This window comes from Ranitomeya variabilis, chromosome 2 (genome assembly GCF_051348905.1).
Source record: "Ranitomeya variabilis isolate aRanVar5 chromosome 2, aRanVar5.hap1, whole genome shotgun sequence".
Lineage (NCBI taxonomy): Eukaryota > Metazoa > Chordata > Amphibia > Anura > Dendrobatidae > Ranitomeya > Ranitomeya variabilis.
Window position 1 is genome coordinate 523,332,058 of NC_135233.1, and position 13,744 is coordinate 523,345,801.

At 46.5% G+C, this 13,744-nt stretch overlaps 1 protein-coding gene across 1 annotated transcript in view; it reads left to right on the plus strand.

The window, feature by feature from the left end:
• The window catches only part of LOC143809685 (uncharacterized), a 128,317-nt gene that overhangs the window by 57,255 nt on the left and 57,318 nt on the right, over positions 1–13,744 (plus strand). The window lies entirely within an intron of this gene.

The window sequence follows — 13,744 nt, forward strand, 5'->3', positions numbered from 1 at the left end:
ACCCGGCAGGTAGGACACCACAAAATTAAACCGAGAGAAAAACAACGACCAGCGCGCCTGTCTAGGATTCAGGCGTCTGGCGGACTCAAGATAAATTAGATTTTTGTGGTCAGTCAATACCACCACCTGATGTCTAGCCCCCTCAAGCCAATGACGCCACTCCTCAAAAGCCCACTTCATGGCCAAAAGCTCCCGATTCCCAACATCATAATTCCGCTTGGCGGGCGAAAATTTACGTGAGAAAAAAGCACAAGGTCTCATCACGGAGCAATCGGAACTTCTCTGCGACAAAACCGCCCCAGCTCCGATTTCAGAAGCGTCGACCTCAACCTGAAAAGGAAGAGCAACATCAGGCTGACGCAACACAGGGGCGGAAGAAAAGCGGCGCTTAAGCTCCCGAAAGGCCTCCACAGCAGCAGGGGACCAATCAGCAACATCAGCACCCTTCTTAGTCAAATCAGTCAATGGTTTAACAACATCAGAAAAACCAGCAATAAATCGACGATAAAAGTTAGCAAAGCCCAAAAATTTCTGAAGACTCTTAAGAGAAGAGAGTTGCGTCCAATCACAAATAGCCTGAACCTTGACAGGATCCATCTCGATGGAAGAGGGGGAAAAAATATATCCCAAAAAGGAAATCTTTTGAACCCCAAAAACGCACTTAGAACCCTTCACACACAAGGAATTAGACCGCAAAACCTGAAAAACCCTCCTGACCTGCTGGACATGAGAGTCCCAGTCATCCGAAAAAATCAAAATATCATCCAGATACACAATCATAAATTTATCCAAATAATCACGGAAAATGTCATGCATAAAGGACTGAAAGACTGAAGGGGCATTTGAAAGACCAAAAGGCATCACCAAATACTCAAAGTGGCCCTCGGGCGTATTAAATGCGGTTTTCCACTCATCCCCCTGCTTAATTCGCACCAAATTATACGCCCCACGAAGATCTATCTTAGAGAACCACTTGGCCCCCTTTATGCGAGCAAACAAATCAGTCAGCAGTGGCAACGGATATTGATATTTAACCGTGATTTTATTCAAAAGCCGATAATCAATGCACGGCCTCAAAGAGCCATCTTTCTTAGCCACAAAGAAAAAACCGGCTCCTAAGGGAGATGACGAAGGACGAATATGTCCCTTTTCCAAGGACTCCTTTATATATTCTCGCATAGCAGCATGTTCAGGCACAGACAGATTAAATAAACGACCCTTAGGGTATTTACTACCCGGAATCAAATCTATGGCACAATCGCACTCCCGGTGCGGAGGTAATGAACCAAGCTTAGGTTCTTCAAAAACGTCACGATATTCAGTCAAGAATTCAGGAATCTCAGAGGGAATGGATGATGAAATGGAAACCACAGGTACGTCCCCATGCGTCCCCTTACATCCCCAGCTTAACACAGACATAGCTTTCCAGTCAAGGACTGGGTTATGAGATTGCAGCCATGGCAATCCAAGCACCAACACATCATGTAGGTTATACAGCACAAGAAAGCGAATAATCTCCTGGTGATCCGGATTAATCCGCATAGTTACTTGTGTCCAGTATTGTGGTTTATTGCTAGCAAATGGGGTGGAGTCAATCCCCTTCAGGGGTATAGGAGTTTCAAGAGGCTCCAAATCATACCCACAGCGTTTGGCAAAGGACCAATCCATAAGACTCAAAGCGGCGCCAGAGTCGACATAGGCATCCGCGGTAATAGATGATAAAGAACAAATCAGGGTCACAGATAGAATAAACTTAGACTGTAAAGTGCCAATTGAAACAGACTTATCAAGCTTCTTAGTACGCTTAGAGCATGCTGATATAACATGAGTTGAATCACCGCAATAGAAGCACAACCCATTTTTTCGTCTAAAATTCTGCCGTTCACTTCTGGACAGAATTCTATCACATTGCATATTCTCTGGCGTCTTCTCAGTAGACACCGCCAAATGGTGCACAGGTTTGCGCTCCCGCAGACGCCTATCGATCTGGATAGCCATTGTCATGGACTCATTCAGACCCGCAGGCACAGGGAACCCCACCATAACATCCTTAATGGCATCAGAGAGACCCTCTCTGAAATTCGCCGCCAGGGCGCACTCATTCCACTGAGTAAGCACAGCCCATTTACGGAATTTCTGGCAGTATATTTCAGCTTCGTCTTGCCCCTGAGATAGGGACATCAAGGCCTTTTCCGCCTGAAGTTCTAACTGAGGTTCCTCATAAAGCAACCCCAAGGCCAGAAAAAACGCATCCACATTGAGCAACGCAGGATCCCCTGGAGCCAATGCAAAAGCCCAATCCTGAGGGTCGCCCCGGAGCAAAGAAATCACAATCCTGACCTGCTGAGCAGGATCTCCAGCAGAGCGAGATTTCAGGGACAAAAACAACTTGCAATTATTTTTGAAATTTTGAAAGCAAGATCTATTCCCCGAGAAAAATTCAGGCAAAGGAATTCTAGGTTCAGATATAGGAACATGAACAACAAAATCTTGTAAGTTTTGAACTTTCGTGGTGAGATTATTCAAACCTGCAGCTAAACTCTGAATATCCATTTTAAACAGGTGAACACAGAGCCATTCCAGGATTAGAAGGAGAGAGAGAGAGAAAGGCTGCAATATAGGCAGACTTGCAAGAGATTCAATTACAAGCACACTCAGAACTGAGAAAAAAAAAAAAAAAATCTTTAGCAGACTTCTCTTTTCTCTCCTTTCTCTGTCAATTAATTTAACCCTTTTAGGCCGGTCAAACTGTTATGGTTCTCAATGGCAAGAGAACATAGCCCAGCAAACATACGAACTAGCTCTTGGAAGGATGGAAACTAAACTGACCATGAACTAAACCTGCCGCACAACTAACAGTAGCCGGGTAGCGTAGCCTGCGTTTTATCCCTAGACGCCCAGCGCCGGCCGGAGGACTAACTAATCCTGGCAGAGGAAAATATAGTCCTGGCTCACCTCTAGAGAAATTTCCCCGAAAGGCAGACAGAGGCCCCCACAAATATTGGCGGTGATTTTAGATGAAATGACAAACGTAGTATGAAAATAGGTTTAGCAAAATTGAGGTCCGCTTACTAGATAGCAGGAAGACAGAAAGGGCACTTTCATGGTCAGCTGAAAACCCTATCAAAATACCATCCTGAAATTACTTTAAGACTCTAGTATTAACTCATAACATCAGAGTGGCAATTTCAGATCACAAGAGCTTTCCAGACACAGAAACGAAACTACAGCTGTGAACTGGAACAAAATGCAAAAACAAACAAGGACTAAGTCCAACTTAGCTGGGAGTTGTCTAGCAGCAGGAACATGCACAGAAAGGCTTCTGATTACAATGTTGACCGGCATGGAAGTGACAGAGGAGCAAGGCTAAATAGCGACTCCCACATCCTGATGGAAACAGGTGAACAGAGAGGATGATGCACACCAGTTCAATTCCACCAGTGGCCACCGGGGGAGCCCAAAATCCAATTTCACAACAGTGGACTTTCCCAGTCACAGGATTGTTGAGGGCACGGGTAATGTTGTGGGACACATGCTGATGTAATGCCGGTACGGCACACCAGGAGAAATAGTGCGCGACTGGGAACCGAGTACCTTGGGACGGCTGCCACCATTAGGTTGTGGAAAGCTTCCATCTCAACAAGCCTAAAAGGCAACATTTTGAGCGCAAGCAGATGAGGAATGTGAGAATTTAGTACTGTGGCCTGTAGTGCTTTGGCTGCGTATTTCCGCTTGTGTTCCAATGAATGGGGTATAGACAACTGAAAGCTGCGCTGGGACAAGGACGTGGACGGGCTTGATGATGGTGCTAGTTGACTGTGGGCAACAGGTGCAGGGCACAAGGCATCTTCGCATGCACCGTGGACTGGGGATTGGCTTGTACGCAAAACAGTGGAAGATGAAGGTGTCACCTTCAGACAGTGTTCCTGGAGCCTGGAGTTCAGTCCACAAAGTTGGGTGCTTTGCTGCCATGTGCCTGATCATGCTGGTGGTGGTCAGGCTGGTAGTTTTGCTAGACCTGCTGAGGCGGGCATGGCAGGAGCTGCAAATGGCCTGTTTGGGGTTATCGTCAGAGTCTTTAGAAAATAACCAGACTCGGGAGGATCTAACAGTTGGAATGGCAACTTCCATCATGTTGGTGGTACGGGGAACAGATGTACGCCTTCTGTCTGCAGCCACCACACTGCTTCTTCCTGCCTGTTGGGGTGCTATGCCTCCTTTCCCATGTGTGCTGCTGTCCTTGCTCTGCATGTCCTCCTGCCAGTTTGGGTCTGTTACTATGTCATCCACCACCTCGTCTTCCACATCTGCACCCTGCTCATCCTCCTGATTTTCTGGCAATTGTGTCATCATCATCCACCTCTTGTGACACTTTCCCACCATCGCCTGTGACTGTGGCTGCTGAAATCTTTGTGATCTCATCTTGCCCCACTTCAAGTTGACCAGCCGAGTGTCTGGAATCTTTAAATGGAACAGTGAACAGCTCTTTGGAGTGTCCAAGTGTGGGATGAGTTGTCTCAGGGCACTCGGCATAGTGGGAGGAAGGAGGAGCAGGGTGAGGAATATGCGGTCCAGACTCACAGCTACTCAGCGGGTGATCAAGCGACGAAAGAAAGTTCCATACGATCTGCTACGACGTACGATTCTCAGCAGGATCCCTGATCGCTGCTGCGTGTCAGACACTGCGATATCGTAACGATATCGCTAGAACGTCACGAATCGTACCGTCGTAGCGATCAAAATGGTACTGTGTGACAGTACCCTTAAAAACTCCCTGCCTGGTTCATTACTCAAAACCCCCATCATGGGTAAGACTAGCGACCTGACAGATGTCAAGAAGGCCATCATTGACACCCTCAAGCAAGAGGGTAAGACCCAGAAAATATGAAATATGCTAATTTATTGAGACAGGTTTTTTGGGTTATCAGGAGTTGTAGGCCAAAATCATCAGTATTAAAACAATAAAAGACCTGACAAATTTCAGTTGGTGGATAATGAATCTATAATATATGAAAGTTTAATTGTAATCATTACATTATGGTAAATAATGAAATTTAACACTATATGCTAATTTTTTGAGAAGGACCTGTATAAAATATGCAGCAGGAGACAGTAATGGGGCCTTTTGATGTATGCAGTGAGATCTATATACTCAGATACAGTGCCTGCATGCCTTGCACTGATGTGGATATGTGCACATAGACTCCCCTGCCTACCTAGCACTGCAATCTATGTACCCCTGAATTAGCCCTAAAAAGGACTGTTGGTTTATCAGGATTTGTGGATTGAACAATAGTAGACCCACACTAACTAACAAAAGAACGAATCTGACCCTATCTCAGCAGCAGCTCTCCCTACACTAGCTGAGTCCGGAGCAGAATGCGCCGAGCAGGGTGGCATCAGGTCTCTTATAGACCTGATGACGCTATTCGGCCAGCCAATCACTGTAATACCACAACAAAGATGGCTGCGGTATTACAGTGCATGGCAGACAATCTCTGCATGTTAATTGGCGCTCTAATAAGCACCAAAATTTAAAGGCAGAGACCCGAGCTCCCGCTGAATAATCCCGGAAATGCTCGGTGGTCGCTGAGTACACCGAGTACCGTGACACTCGGGTGAGTAGTGGCGAGCATGCTCGCTTATCACTACTTCTAACCAAAAGCCTAAAAACCCCGGGTTCAATGCAGAAAAAAAATATAGGAAACTGTAGAGCAGGGGTTCCCCACCTTTCTTACCTTGAGAGCCACATTCTACTATGAAAGTTGGTCGAGAGCCACATTGCAGTACAGTAGTGTCAGTGTACAGGTAACACACTGAGTCACCAGTGACGTCTGTACGTGAAGTCCTACATCTTTGCTTTTCATCTTCATCCAGCACAGACAACCGTTACTTCTTCCAGCCAGGGCTTGTCTCTGTAGGAAATAACACAGTTATCTAGAGCTCGGCTTGCAGAACACATTACTTTCTTTTCCCCAAAATTCTAAACTACACCAGATGAAGAAAAAAAGGCCACAGTGTTGCTCTGCACAGTAACAGGACCGCCTCCCCCATTTAAAACACTATCCTCAAAAATAAAATAAATACCTCACTGCAGTAATAATATCCCCCATCCTGGCCCCCGTGTGTCTCATTCCTTGCTCCAGCCATATGTTCTCCCATCCTGCCTCCATGTGATATCCCATCCTGCCCCATCTGTCCCATGATCTTGCCCCACCTGTCCCCTATCTGCCCCATGATCCTGCCTCATGATCCTGCCCCATGATCCTGTCCCATCTGTCTCCATTATATCCATCCTGCCCCATGATCCTGCACCATGTGTCTCCATCCTGCCCCATCTGTCTCCATCCTGCCCCATCTGCCTCCATCCTGCCCCATGATCCTGCACCATCTGTCTCCATCCTGCCCCATATTACTGCACCATGTGTCTCCATCCTGCCCCATGATCCTGCCCCATCTGTCTCCATCCTGCCCCATGATCCTGCACCATCTGTCTCCATCCTGCCCCATGTTCCTGCACCATCTGTCTCCATCCTGCCCCATCTATCTTAATCCTGCACCATGTCTCCCTCCTGCCCCGTGTCTCCAATCCTGCCTCCTGTGTCCATTCTACCCGTTTCTCCCATCCTGCCGCCGTGTCTCCATTCTGCCCCTTGTCTCCATTCTGCCCCTTGTCTCCATTCTGTCCCCTTATCTCCATTCTGCCCCTTATCTCCATTCTGCCCCCTTGTCTCAATTCTGCCCCGTGTCTCCATTCTGCCCCTTGTTTCCATTCTGCCCCCTTGCCTCAATTCTGCCCCGTGTCTCCATTCTGCCCCTTTTCTCCATTCTGCCCTTCGTGTCTCCATTCTGCCCCGGTATCTCCATTCTGCCCCATGTCTACAATCCTGCCCCGTGTCTCCCATCCTGCCCTGTGTCTCCCATCCTGCCTTCGTGTCTCCATTCTCACCCATGTCTCCAATCCTGCCCCTTGTCTCCATTCTTCCCCGTGTCTCCATTCTAACCCCGTGTCTCCATCCTGCCTCTGTGTCTCCGTTCTGCCACTTGTCTCCATTCTGCCCCCGTGTCTCCCATGCTGCCCCTGTGTCTCCCATCCTGCCCCCTTGTCTCCATTCTGCCCCCTTGTCTCCCATCCTGCCCCTGTGTCTCTATTCTGCCCCGGGCAGGATGGAGACACATGGATGGAGATACATGGTCCATGTGTCTCCATCCTGCCAGTGAAACATATTGCTTTAAAAGAAATAAAAAAGCAGAAAACAACTTTCTTTGTACCTTGCTGCGCTCCTGCGGCGATGATAATCCCTCCAGACGTCTCAAGCGCGTACTTGCCGGAGAATGACAATAACGTCATACGCCGGTGAAGTGCGCTCTGATGTCAGCGGCCAGCCTCCGATTGGCTGGCGGCTTTAACTATTGCCGTGCGGGCCTGGGCCCACACTGCAATAGAGTAACTGAACCTGCATCTCAGACGCAGGTTCAGTTACTGCATGGAGCAGAAGCCTGCCGCTGGGGCTCAATCAGCAGAAGAGACGGGGCCCGATGTGGGCCTCCTCTGCTGATCAGGCCCCATACGCCAGTCAGGGCAGTAATGCCCTGATGGCAGCCCTGGTGGCGCGGGTCACTGTGCTCTATTGAAGCCGCAGTAATCAAAGTTTTGCGAGATTTGTGAAGTCTCGCAAGACTTTGTGCGGCTTCAATAGAGCACAGTAACTACTGCGCAAGAGTGAATGCAGTCAGTGATTGACACAGGAGGGGCAGCATATTACCATCGGCGGGGCGGGTATTACAGGCGGTGAGGCAGCTCCCTGGGGACTGAACACAGTCTTCTTTCCGGTGACCGTCGGCGAGCCACATTTCAGGAGCAGGCGAGCCAGATGTGGCTCGCGAGCTACAGGTTGGGGACCCCTGCTGTAAAGCATCATACTATACTGTATATACATAGGGGCAGTGGGGACATCATATTATATATAGGGGCTATGTAGTCATTTTACTACTGTATGTATAGGGAGTTCTGGGGTCCTCAATGTATAATAAAGGGCTTTGGGGATCATCATATTGTGTATTGGGGGCTGTAGGGCCATCATTCTGTATATACAGAGCTGTGTGGGCACTCAGAGGACATTATTTGATATAAATGGGGACATTATTACTTTTGATAGGGGCACTAAGGTTCCATTATTTTTTGGGTGGGCAATGTTAACTTTAAGTGGACACTCAAGGGTATTTGCTGCTGGAAGAGGGCAACTTGGGATGTTATATCCTTAAAAGGAGCATATAGGGCCTTTGCACAGTAGGGGCATTAATGCTTTCTATGGGACACTTTAATTTTTGGGTGGATGGAGGGTCTTTGTGAGTCGCCCACCAGGGCAGCGGGGTACTCGGTACTAAGTCCGGTCTTAAATCGGATGTCATGGTGGCTGCGACCCGGTCCGTGGCCCTGTGACTCAATTAAAGGGCAAGGTCTTTTAAGGGGAATTGTGAAATAAAGGGGTTCTCTGGGGTGATGGTATGGCGGCTGGATGGCGACGCTTCCCACAGGTGAAGCGGGGTCCCCAGGGCTCCTAAGGTGTATGGTGATGATGGTGTATGCCGGTGAATGAGTAAAGGACACAGCGTTGCAGTCTTTACCTGGTTTACTGAAGTTGTAACAGGCCTCAGTCCAGGGTACCAGCAACAGGTACATAAGGAGTCCAGGCAGCCTGGAAACAAGTGAAATCACCTTGTAAATTCAGGTTGGAAACCTTCAACTTTGCGCTCGCTATAAGTTCCTTGCTGCCTGAGGTGTCATAACAAGGTCCTGGTCCTTTTTCTGTCCTGGGATAGTGCCTGTACGATAGGCAGCTTGAGCCGTTGTTTCTGAGGTCTCTGCATGGTGACTCCAGGCTCCAGAATGCTGCTGTACCACAGGCTTAATACGGGCAGTATACGTATGGTTCTATGTAGTGATGAGCGAGTGTACTCGGTGCTCGGGTTTTCCCGAGCACGCTCAGGTGACCTCCGAGTATTTATGACTGCTCGGAGATTAAGTTTTCATCGCCTGAGCAGCATGATTGACAGCTATTAGCCAGCTTGATGACATGTGGGGATTACCTAGCAACCAGGCAACCCCCACATGTACTCAGCCTGGCTAATAGCTGTATATCATTCAGCTGCCATGATGAAAACTAAATCTCTGAACACTAACAAATACTCAGAAGTCACCCAAAAGTGCTCGGGAAAACCCGAGCAACAAGTACACTCGCTCATCACTAGTCTTATGCCCTCCGGTTCTGCTATGGGGCTTGCAGCTCCCCACAGCCTCGGGCTCCCGGTACCCGGTCTCCGTCCTCTGGCTCACAGGAGGCCCACTCGCAGCCTCCCTTAGCCCTAAATCTCTCCTCTGCTCCTTTCCTGTCTATACTCGACGTCTGCTCTCTCTGGACCAACTGTTTGACTCCTCCTCCAGACCAGGATGTTTATTCAGGGAAGCTGCCCTAAAACCGGGTTTTGAGCTCCCCTCCTGGTCTGGATTCAGAAGGTGTTGTGTGTGAGATTTACCTGCCAAAGAGATCCCTCTTGTTTCCAGGCCTAGCACTATCCTCCCCGAGAGGAAGGCAGCACTACTGTGGTACCCGAACTCCTGGGGTGCCACATTTGCATCGTGTGTTTTTGGATAGCAACAGTGGTATGAAGTAATTATATATGTATAGATGCTATTTTAAATGGCTATATGGGGGTCATATGGGGAGACATGCACTTTGGGGCTTGGGCCCCTGATCTTTTAGGACCCAAGCAACGTCCCTGCCGTACTGTGTATTTTACATGTCCATGTTTCTTAAGTTGTATATACTGTATGTTTGCAAGATGTGTGTATGTAATAGTGTATAGTCGTGTATGTGTAAAACATTTATAAATTTAAGGCACAATACTAAATCTGTAAGGGCTTGTTCACATACAGTACAGACCGAAAGTTTGGACACACCTTCTCATTTATAGATTTTTCTGTATTTTCATGACTATGAAAATTGTAGGTTATAATGGGTACATGTGGTATCTGTGAAAAAAACGGATCCGACACGTACCGGAAACAGGAAAATGGGAAGGAGGCCTTATGGTAACATAGGTAAGTCATGTTGCAAGAAGGGGTAATTTCACCTTTCTTTTCCTAAACATGGAAAGACAAATGGAATTCTCTAACATATACAATACAGACCAAAAGTTTGGACAAACCTTCTCATTTAAAGATTTTTCTGTATTTTCTTGACTATGAAAATTGTACATTCACACTGAAGGCATCAAAACTATGAATTAACACATGTGAAATTATATACTTAACAAAAAAGTGTGAAACAACTGAAATTATGTCTTATATTCTAGGTTCTTAAAAGTAGCCATCTTTTGCTTTGATGACTGCTTTGCACATTCTTGGCATTCTCTTGAAGAGCTTCAAGAGGTAGTCACCGGGAATAGTCTTCCAACAATCTTGAAGGAGTTCCCAGAGATGCTTAGCACTTGTTGGCCCTTTTGCCTTCACTCTGCGGTCCAGCTCACCCCAAACCATCTCGATTGGGTTCAGGTCTGGTGACTGTGGAGACCAGGTCATCTGGCGTAGCACCCCATCACTCTCCCTCTTGGTCAAATAGCCCTTACACAGCCTGGAGGTGAGTTTGGGGTCATTGTCCTGTTGAAAAATAAATGATGGTCCAACTAAACGCAAACCCGATGGAATAGCATACCGCTGCAAGATGCTGTGGTAGCCATGTTGGTTCAGTATGCCTTCAATTTTGAATAAATCCCCAACAGTGTCACCAGCAAAGCACCCCATCACACCTCCTCCAATTTTTCGGACTGACTGACCTTCATTTCTTAAAGTAATGATGGCCACTTGTTTTTCTTTACTTAGCTGCTTTTTTATTGCCATAATACAAATTCTAACAGTCTATTCAGTAGGACTATCAGCTGTGTATCCACCAGACTTCTGCACAACACAACTGATGGTCCCAACACCATTTATAGGGCAAGAAATCCCACTTATTAAACCTGACAGGGTGCACCTGTGAAGTGAAATCCATTCCCGGTGACTACCTCTTGAAGCTTATCAAGAGAATGCCAAGAGTGTGCAAAGCAGTCATCAAAGCAAAAGGTGGCTACTTTGAAGAACCGAGAATATAAGACATAATTTCAGTTGTCTCACACTTTTTTGTTAAGTATATAATTCCACATGTGTTAATTCATAGTTTTGATACCTTCAGTGTGAATGTGCAATTTTCATAGTCATGAAAATACAGAAAAATCTTTAAATGAGAAGGTGTGTCCAAACTTTTGGTCTGTACTGTATATGTTAGAGAATTCCATTTGTCTTTCCATGTTTAGAAAAAGAAAGATGAAATTACCCCTTCTTGCAACGTGACTTACCTATGTCACCATAAGGCCTCCTTCCCATTTCCCTGTTTCCGGTACATGTTGGATCCGTTTTTTTCACAGATAGCACATGTACCCATTATAACCAATGGGGCTGCTCACATGTCTGTCTATTTACAGGGACCGTGTACAGTATATACAGGAAAAACACGGATGACACGTTTTTAAAAACGCACACATGAATGGATGCTAAAAAATATAAACAGATGGTCAAAATGGACTCTGCCACATGTACGTGCTTTTAGAAGGATGTGTTAAAGGGGCCTTATTGTATGTAGCGGGTTCGTACTGAGCAGATGTTGGCTGTTATACATAGCCGTCATCTGCCTGTAACAGCAGTGATCAGAGCTCACCTCAGTTGCAGCTGTTTTAAAGCAGATATACGGGACCTTGTTAAAAAAAGGAAAAAAATATGCCTAAGCACTAACAGGCAGGTAATTGCTACCTAGCTGCCTGTTGTGTGGCTCAGAGGCTCCTGCCTGCAATTCATCGGCTCCTGTCACATCCACAGAGCAGCGACTTCTTTTCCTCTCTGCTCTATAGAAAGGATGGGATTGCCATTGTCATTCTGATTGGCAGCCAGCTCTTCACTGCCTAACTGGGGGTGCCGGCTGTCAATCAGCATGTCAGCAGTCCCTCACTTTCAACAGAGCAGAGAGGAAAAGACGCCGCCGCTGTGCTTGATGTAACGGATGCCACTGAATCTCAAGCAGGACCTCTCTGAGTTGGCGAAGAGAGCCGCTGGGCACAACAGGCAAGTAGGTAGCAACTACCTAACCTGTTAGTGCTTTAGGCATATTTTTTTCTTTTTTTTAACAGTCCCGGATATCCCCTTTAAATTTTGAAAAGCCCTTGTCAGTCTCTAACAGCAAAAAATCTAAAATCTATATTCCCATTCATTAAATACCCTTTATAAAAGCAAAGATAGTACGATAGCCGGTGCAGGTATTCATGCGCTTCCGTTAATCCCCCTATGACACAGTTGCGGGTTGCTGCCACGTTGGCAGTCTCATTAAGCCCAGCAGAAGGCTGGAGCTCCAAGGAAGATGTCACAATCAAAGTGCTGGGAAGTTATTACTGCACGTTAACTTTGTAGTGAGAGTTGACTGGAACAGCCCATAAACTGCCACTATGACAGTAAGCGAGTGCTGGCAGGGAGAATAAAATGTAATTTTCTCTCTGTAGCAAATATTTTTCCAGTAAGCCTACTAACCAGGCTTTAAACACTATTTGCCTGCAGATTGACCCTATATCTGCAGATAAATAGCATTTCTCAAGGTGAAAAGTTAACTTTAAAGAGGTGTCTAGAATATTTGTAGAATTTCACTGACTTAACATTGTGCAACGTACTATTAGGATTCATTTGTTTTTACTCTCTCTGCGCCCGACACATCACTGCTCCATATTGTCACATCTCAAATGTAGTTTTTATAGCATCAACACTTTCTCTTCTGCTTCTCTCATTCTTTCAGTTGGGTTTATCAGAAAAGAAAGCAGTTGGCATATGACTGTCTCTATGCAAACTGCATGCAGAGCAGTGATGTGATGAGCCCAGAGGGTATGTAAACACCCATAAACTTGGTTTTTCTCCCGTATGGTACCATATCTAAGCAGAAAGCTTGGTTCTGGCGCCATATCTATATGGTAATCTGGATCCTGGTACCATATTTATACAGTAACCTTGGTTCTGTTCCTGTATCTATATAGGAGGCTTGGTTCTGTTGCTGTATCTATATAGTAGACTTAGTAAGCTTGGCTCTGGTCCCTTATCTCTGTAGTAAGCTCGGAACTGCTTCCATGTCTCTGTACTAGGCTCAGTTCTGCTCCCATATCTCTGTAGTAAGCTTGGTTCTGCTCCCTTATCTATGAAGTAAGCTTGGTTCTGCCCCCACATCTCTGAAGTAAGCTCGATTCTGCTCCCATATCTCTGTAGTAAGCTCTGTTCTGCTCCCTTATCTATGTAGTAAGCTCAGTTCTGCTACCATAGCTCTGTAGATAACTTGGCCCTTATCTCTTATCTCTGTAGTAAGCTCTGTGCTGCTCCGTTATCTTTGTAGTAAGCTTGGTTCTGCTCCCATAAAGGTACCGTCACACTAAACGATATCGCTAGCGATCCGTGACGTTGCAGCGTCCTGGATAGCGATATCGTTGTGTTTGACACGCAGCAGCGATCAGGATCCTGCTGTGATATCGCTGGTCGTTGATTAAAGTTCAGAACTTTATTTGGTCATCAGATCGCCGTGTATCGTTGTGTTTGACAGCAAAAGCAATGATACCAGCGATGTTTTACAATGGTAACCAGGGTAAATATCGGGTTACTAAGTGCAGGGCCGCGCTTAGTAAC